The 8,805-nt window shown below is 41.2% G+C and overlaps 1 pseudogene; it reads right to left on the bottom strand.

Annotated features, from left to right (window-relative positions):
* Positions 1-1,417: 1,417 nt before the first annotated feature.
* On the bottom strand, positions 1,418-2,252 carry LOC103733893 (annotated as a pseudogene).
* Positions 2,253-8,805: the final 6,553 nt, after the last annotated feature.

Raw genomic sequence — 8,805 nt, 5'->3', positions numbered from 1 at the left:
GAGTCAAGGAAGTCTCAATGAAAATTTTAAAACATTTAACTGGTGGCAATGAAAATACAACATGTCAAGCCGTATGGGACATGGCTAAAGTAGTGATGAGAGGGAAATTTACAGCACTGAGCTGAGCGTGTATGTGCATACAGTATACATCGTTGTGCTTATTTATAGCAGTACCCTATTGCCAAAGCCAGACAGTACAGAAAAGCAAAAGCTATAGACCATTATGTCTCATGAATGTGAAAACAAAATCTTTTTTAAAAAATCAAGGGTTGGTGAGATGGTTCAGTAGGTAAATGTGCATATTGCCAAGAATGACAACCTGATTTGATTCCTGGAACCCACTCCCACAAGTTGTCCTCTGACCTCCACCCTCCTGCCACGGTGTGCACATGTGCAGAGAGAGGGAGGGAGGGAGGGAGGGAGGGAGAGAGAGAAAGAGAGAGATTCCATTTGTTTCACTGTGTACCTCTGAATGAATATAATAAATATATGTAAAAAAAGAATGTCCAAAAACCACTTAAAAATCAAATAGAATTCAACATTACATTAAGAATTTTATACCATGATCAAATGAGGTTTATTCCATGGGTGCAGAGTTGAAAAACAAAACAAAATCAATGAAATATACATTTCAATAAGCTAAAGAACAAAAAAATATGTATCAATAGATATAGAGAAAGCATTTGGCAAAAATCAACATCCATTCATGACTAAGATCCTAGAAATTAAAAAAAATTCAACATAATAAAGAATATCTTTAAAAATAGGGAGTCTCGGGCTAAATAATTGGCTTAGCAGTTAAGAGCACTGGCTGCTCTTGCAGAAGACCTGGATTTGATTTCCAGCATCCACATGGCAGCTAACAGCTGCTCTAACTCCAGTTCCAGGGGAATCTGATACTCTCTTCTGATCTCCATGGGCATTGTATGACATGGATGCACTTACATACATGCAGACAATACACATAAAATAAAAATAATTAAAAACGTAACTCATAAGAAATTAGCTTAGACCTGGGGTAGGGACCAGGGGAGGGAGACTAAAGTAGTAAAATGTTTTTTTTCGTCACGTTGTTGTAAAGGTGTATCCCATCACCATGATTTGTCATTGTTGATGCTATATATATATATATAATAAAAATAAATTTTAAAAATAGTTTCAGGGCTAGAGAGATGGTTCATCAGTTAAGAGCAGTAGCTGCTCTTGCAGAGGACCTGGGTTCAAATCTCAGTACCCACACGGCTGCTAACAACCATTCACAACTCCAATTCCAGAGAATCAGACACCCTCTTCTGGCCTCCACAGACACTGTACAACATGGGTGCACTTATATACATGCAAGTATATAGATATACATAATTTTTTAAATTATTTTCTTAACAGACTTAATTTACTTTATTTTTCTCATATAAAAGCCCTAGGTAGTAGCCACAGCTGGAACCTGGGTTCTCTGCACAGAGACTCTGGTATGGGTTTTCACAAGATGATCGGTGAATTCCTGATAGGGAGACTTGGTGAAGACCATCTCTTTCCAGAGGTCAGGGGTCAGATGGCTGTTGGTCTTAGAGATGGCATCAAAGGTGGCCTTATGAAGTTGCCCAGGGTGGCTATGCAGCCGGGCTGATGTGTGGCAGTCATCAATACCAGCTACCACCAGCAGCTTCTTGGGCATAGGAGATGAGATGATGCCACTGCCTCTGGGGACAGGGGTAAGGCCACCAGCACAGAGCCACAACAGCCTGTCACCTTGCACTGGACAGTATGGGGCTTGCCAAGCCCCCATGTTCGGTAGCCTCTCCGAAGAGGGACAATGGAAAGCTTGGCCAAGATGATGGGCCCTCGAATTGCAGTGGCTACCTCCTTGGAGCACTAAACACCCAGACCATCATAACCGTTGTAGTCTCCAATGGCAACAAAAGCCTTGAACCCAGTCCGCCAGCCAGCCCAGGTCTGCTTCCACACTGGCATGATCTTTAAAACCTCATCCCCAAGAGATACTCCCAGAAAAAAGTCAATAATCTCAGATTCCTTAATGGGCAGAGAGATGAGGTAGATCTGCTCCAGGGACTTGATCTTCATGTCCTTGACCAGGCGGCCCAGCTTGGAGACTGGAATCCACTCCTTATCTTCCAGCTTTGTCCATGAGCCCCACCACCCCCTACCAAATCCTCCACGGAAGCCGCTGCGGGGGCTCCCAAGCCTGAGCTCCCTGGTCCTCCTGGCCCTCCTGCTGCACCGGTGTCCTCCACCATTTGGTGTTTCCTGAGGAAGAACATTTTTAATTGTTTTTTTTCTTTTTGTTTTTTTAAAGTGACTCTGTCAAGCCTGATGGTGCAGACCTGTAATCCCAGCTACTTGGGAGGCTAAAGCAGGAGGATTATAAATTCGCTGCTTACTTGGGCTATCAAGTGAGTTCAATGCCAGCCTCAGCATCTTAGTGAGACTTGATTTCAAAATAAATTAACAAGGGCTATGGATGTAGTATGATGGTAGAACACTTGCCTAGCATATGTAAGGTCCTAGATTTAATCTCCCTAATACTGAAAAAAACAGTGGTGCATATCTACTTATGGTGAAAGAGTGTTTTCCCTGAGATAAGGACCAAGGCAAGGTGCCTGTTCTTAGCTCTCTTAGTCCACATCCACCTGGAAGCTCAGCCAGTGCAATAAGCCAGTAAAAGGGGATTCAGATCCGACAGGAAACAACATGTCGATATTGTCCCTATAAACAGATAATGTGACTGTCTACATAGACAATCCCAAGGGTGTACATAAAATTAAAAATACTTGAAATTAGTGAGTTCTAAACGTGAGTTCAAAAGAAAAACACTTGAGGGGGCTGGAGAGATGGCTCAGTGGTTAAGAACACTGGCTGTTCTTAAAGACCAGGTTTCGAATCCCAGCACACATGGCAGCTAACAACTGCAACTCCAGTCCCAGGGGATCCGACAGCCTCTTCTGTCCCCCTCGGGCATTGCACAACACAAGTGCACTTACCTACATGCAGGCAATACACATGTACACATAAAAAGTAATAAATAAATGGCAAAAAAAGAGAAAAACACTTGAAAAATCTGATTTCTATAAATCAGAAATGAACATATAGACACTGAACTGTAAAATACAATTTATAATTGACCCCAAAATTCTTTGGAATAGACCTTAAATGTATGTATAGATCTGTGTGCTTTAAGGAAAAAAAAAACACAAGCTAGGACTAGCGATATGGGCTTGTAATCCCAGCTACTTTGGAGGCTAGAGAAAGGATTTACAAGGTCAATGCCTGCATGGACAATTTTGTGAGACTCTGTCTCAAAATTTTTTTAAAAAAGGAAAAAGAAAAAGAAAAAAAGGGGGTGGAACTACTATATTTAAGGCCCTAGGTTCAGTCCCCAGCACTGCAAGAAAAATTTTTTTAATTACAAACACGACAAAAATGTCAATGAAAGAAATTCAAGAACTAAGTAAATGAAGAGATATACTATGTTTGTGGATTGGAAGTTTCAACATAATACAGAGGTTGATTGTCTCAAAGTTACAGGCAGGCTAAATGCAATCCTTTGAAATTTATTCATCTAAATAGACAAGGCCATCCAAAAATTTACATGGAAATCCAAAGAAACTAGGATAGCTAAAACATTTTTAAGAAAGAATAAAATGGAAGGAATGAATCTACCAAATTTTAAGATTTACAAAGCTACAGTAATCATGGCTAAATGGTAGAAGGGAGAAATGTATAGTGATGGACAGACCCACAGGCCCATCTGAATTTCCACAAGATGCAGAAACATTCCAGAGAGGAGAGAAAGCCTTTACAGTATATGATCTTAAAGTAAGCGGATATTCACAGATTAACAAAGGGATTCAGTCTAAGTCCCATACTGCATACAAAAATTCATTTACAAGGGATCCTAGGCGTAAACATAAAACATTAAATCTTAGAGTAAAGGGCCGGGTGTGGTGGCACACGCCTTTAATCCCAGCACTTGAGAAGCAGAAGCAGGTGGATCTCTGTGAGTTGGAGGCCAGCCTGGTCTACATAACAAGTTCCAGCTAGGGCTACAGGGAGACCCTGTCTGTTCTCAAAGACAAAAAAAAAAAAAAAAAAAAAAAATCTTAAAGAAATAGCCATCAGAATTTGGACCAGGGACACCATCAAAGGAAAAAGTAATGAATTGTACTTCAAAATTAAAACTTCTGCTCTGTGAAAGTCTCTTGTTAAGAGGATTTAAAAAAACAAGCTAAACTGGGCAAGGTAGTGCACACCTTTAATCCCAGCACTCAGGAGGCAGAGGCAGGTGGATCTCTGTGAGATCAAGGCCAGCCTGGTCTACATAGAGAGTTTTAGACCAAGTGTGACTACAGGGCAATCCTGTCTCAAAAAGACAAAAAGGCAAGCTACAAAATAGAGAATTTTTTTCAAGCTACACATTCAGAATCAATAAAGAACTCTGAAAACTCAGAGCGCTGGAGACATGACTCAGTGAAGCGCCTTCTCATAAGCATGAGGACCTGAAATCAGAAGCCCAGAACGCATGTCCAAAGCTGGGCACAGTGGCTGTACAAGCCTAGCAAGGGCTGGGGGAGGGAAGAGGTGGAGACAAGTGGATCCCTGAAGCGCATCGGCCAGCGCCCTAGCCTAGTCAATTCAAATTCAGTGAGTTCAAACTCAGTGAGTGACCTTGTTTCAAAAAAAATAATGAAGCTCAGGGACTGGAGATGACTCAGTGGTTCAGAGCACTGTTTGCTCTTTCCAAGGACCCGGGTTCAATTCCCAGCATCCACATGGGAGCTAACAACCATCAGTAACTCCAACTCCAGGGACCTGATACCCTCTTCTGACCTCCACAGACATTGCATGAATGAGTGCACTTACATACATGCAGCCAACACTCACACATGAAATGAAATATTGTTTTCAATAATAAAAAATAAAGTGTAAAGGATCAAGGAAAGACATTCGATGTCTATCTCTGGCCTCCACGTGCACACACATACCTGTGCATGGACACACACACACACACACATATGTATGCTAACAAGTACATACAACACATATACACAATACGACATACCAAAATCCAAAATAAATAAATAAAATAAAAGCCTCAATGGAGGAACAATCCAATCATAAAGCAGTCAGAAGATACACACAACTATTTCACAAAAAGATATACAGGTGGCAAATAAGCACATGAAAAGATGTTCCCTAACATCAGCCACAGGGCCACACTGGAGCAACCTGACAGCCGAGCAAGAGCCTCCATTGACTGACACTCATTTGATGAGCAACCTTCATACTTCTATCTTTACAAAAGAAGAAAAGATGCACTGAGGGCTGGGGATGCAGCTTCGTTGGCAGCCCTGGGTTCAATTCCCAGCACCACATGAAACACGATCAATCCTTCCCACCCATTCACAGCCCTGGAAAGCAGTGGATCAACTTTCCTAAGGCATTTGACTTACTGAATCCCCCCCCCAAAAGCAGCTGGATACCCCCACATATTATTCTACAGCTCAAAGAGTAGTTGAGCAGCTTGTTTTCAGAAGCTGAGCCTTGAACATCCACCCCCAGCTATGCAGAGAGCTCCCTGAACAGGTCAGTCCCCAGGTCCCATGGAGTTATTTATACAGCCTCAGATACTAACAGTCATCCTCCCTTACTATCAGACATCCTACCCTGCACTCACTTTGATTCAGGGGTCAGGGAAGGGGGAGTCCTTCACATGGCTTCCACAAACCAACAGACCCACAGCCCAATGAATCCTGCCCAGAGATGTCAGTCAATAAGCTTTGTCAAAGAAAGCTATATCCTAGCTCGGTGTACAATCCCAGACTCCCTGCAGTCTAGTTCCCTGAAGTACAGAAAATGTCAACGCTGATTATAGCTGAAGTAGGTACAGACGCGGCACTAAGTACCCACCAGGAACAAAAGGCAATGAATGCAGCAAATCTAACCAATGCCCTAACACAAATCACCAGCAGTCTTTCACTGTGAAAGCCTATAAGATATAGAAGCAACTAACCCACCACACACACACACACACACACACACACACACACACACACACATATTTGTGTGTGTATTCAACACAGAAAGAAAGCATTTTTAATTATTGAATTTTTGTGTATTTCATACAGAAAATCATCTTTATACACCTTTCCCCTCTGGCACCCTCTCATACCCCTCCTCCACTGGAGTTCATATCTTCTGCCATTTGTGTTAAGGCCTATCACATAAAGTTAGTGTCCCCAGATGTCTCTCAGTGCAAGTTCATCCACTGGGATCTAGTTAGCCTATCTAGAGTTCCTCCCTTTAAGATCAGCTCATTCTCAGCAGTAATCAGCTATCAGTAATTCTTCGACTAAGATTGGGGCCTGCTGTTCATTTCCACAGTTCTGTGCTGGGTTTTTGTCTGCTTCAGTTTGCATGAGTCTTATACATACTGACACGCCATTGCTGTAAGTTCATATGAGAAGAGTCCTAGGAGCCTGTAGGACTATTTATGTATGGTCATGCACCTCCTCCTTGGCTCTTACAATCTTTCCATCCCCTCTTCTGCAATGATCCCTGAGCCCGGATGGAGGATTTTAATATAGGAGTCCTATCCAAAGACTCGCACTCTGCAGACTCTTATTCTCTGTAGTTTGGCTGTTTGTGACCTTTTGCCTTCCTGGCTTTCTGTTGCATGAATTTTTTTTTTAAAGGCAACATGATACCTCAAAAGGAGCTTCTAGCAACAGACCACAATGAAAAAGAAACTAACAAATTACCTGATGAAGAATTCTAAGACATGATCAAGGAAACATGATGAGATATGAGAATACAGAGAAACAATTTAGTAAAGAGATAGTGATCATAAAGAGAAGCCAGAAAATGTGAAGCCAAAGAATTCAATACATGAAATTAAAAACATAATTGAGAGCCTCCATAACAGAATTAGGCAGGAAAAAGAATAAATTTCTGAGTTTGAAGACAAGTCTTTGGAAATAACCTAGTCAGAGAACAAAACTTAAAAAATTAGGTCTTCAAGATTTACAGGACACCATTAGTTAAGCAAAGTTTTACATTATGAATACTCCAGAAGGGCATAGAAAATTTATTCCCCGAAGTTTGTGTAAAAGTTCTTGAAAATCACCCATTCTTCTGAGATATTCAAATATTGTTTGATTTCTATCTGGTACTTTATACAGCTAATCCTTTTTCTAAGTTGTGTGTGGAAAAAGCAGTGTAAGATTTTTACAGTAATTGGTTCTCTGCACCACGAGTTTTACCCAGGGTAGAACACAGAACTACCTCTTCCTCTGAGAGAATGAACAAGCAACAAGCATTATTAAATATAGTGTATCCAGTTATATATTAGACAACTTAGTCCCCAGTCAGATCATTCACAACAAATCTAATGCTGCTACATGCCAAGGATATATGGGAATAGGCAGCTCATGAATCTGAAAGCTTGCCATATCTTAAGATGATACAGACAACTGAAAAACTATAATAGGGAAGTGTTCTCATAGGGCAGACAAAATGAAATCAGAACACTAAGATACAAGAGTAATCTGGGTTTAGAAATCAAGAAGTCTTCTGGAAGAATAGAGACTTCATAGTGATACCCAAAGATCGAGAAGAAAGAGGATAAGAAAAAATAACACCCCAATCAAGCACTGTGTTTTTCTTTGAGACAGTCTCATGTAGCCCAAAGTGGGCTCAAATTCATTGAGTAGCTGAAGGTGGCCTTCAATTTCTAATGCTCCTGCCTCCTCCTGTACATGTCCTCCAAGTACATGTACAAGCATGTGATACCCCAGAGCACTTTAAATACCAGAGTTAGAAAGGGAGTAAAGAGAGTGGGCTGGAAAAATAAGCAGGCGCTCTGTCAGCAAGAGCATTATTCAAAATCTGAATTATTTTCCTATTGAAGACATTTTAAACTGCAAAGTAAAGATTGTATTGGCATGGGAATCAGAAGCTGGCATGACCAATTATCATGTGACTAGTGCCAATGGTCTGCACAAGGGTAAAACTTGAGAAGACACAAAAAATTATGATGGAGTTTATAATCAACAGTTAATAAAAACAAAATACATTCTTACATCAGCAGTCTAAGGATTCATGACTAAGCCCACTGTAATCTTACATGTTTCTGTCTCATTTTCTTCAGAATAGAAGTCATCTTTACACTCTCAGAAGATGGCAAAACCACACCCACCTCAGGACCCAGTTTCCTGCAAGGCCAGTATACTGTTATCACCTTAAGGAAATCTGTCATCCCTGTTACTATCCACTCTGTTGTGATACCCCCAGCCATTCCTCAGTGTTTGTCAGTCTGCTGAATCTAGTCAGCCTATCTAGAGAGCCTTGTTTTAGGAAGATCAGCTGTTCCTCATCTAGCAGCAATCAGTTGTCAATAGTCCTTTAGATAAGATTGGGGTCTGCTGTTCATTTTCCCAATTCTATGTTGGGTTACTGTGTGGGAGTCTTTTGGGCCACCCTGGCCAATAACTCAAAGGAAGGTATCTCCTGTCTGGCATTGTTTGCTATGTAGACTTTACCTATACATAGGGACAGCTGGGGCTACAGGGAGACCCTATCTCAAAAAGACCCCCTAAAAATTTATACTGACCCCATTAATCTTTGGTTATACTTTCCTTTTGGGTGTTTAAGACCCTACAATTGGCCCAGATAAACCAATTTATTTTTACTCTTAAGGTCATTTGAGGTTCTGTTCCTCAGGGGTAACATGGGCTTGGGAGGAGCTCCTGGATCCTTTCTTTTACAAGTTCCATCAGCATGAATGAAATGTTT

The sequence above is a fragment of the Nannospalax galili genome, unplaced genomic scaffold, assembly GCF_000622305.1.
Source record: "Nannospalax galili isolate Female #2095 unplaced genomic scaffold, S.galili_v1.0 scaffold335, whole genome shotgun sequence".
Taxonomy (NCBI): domain Eukaryota; kingdom Metazoa; phylum Chordata; class Mammalia; order Rodentia; family Spalacidae; genus Nannospalax; species Nannospalax galili.
The sequence above is the reverse complement of the archived record's forward strand: the minus strand, read 5'-3'. Positions and strand labels throughout refer to the sequence as shown.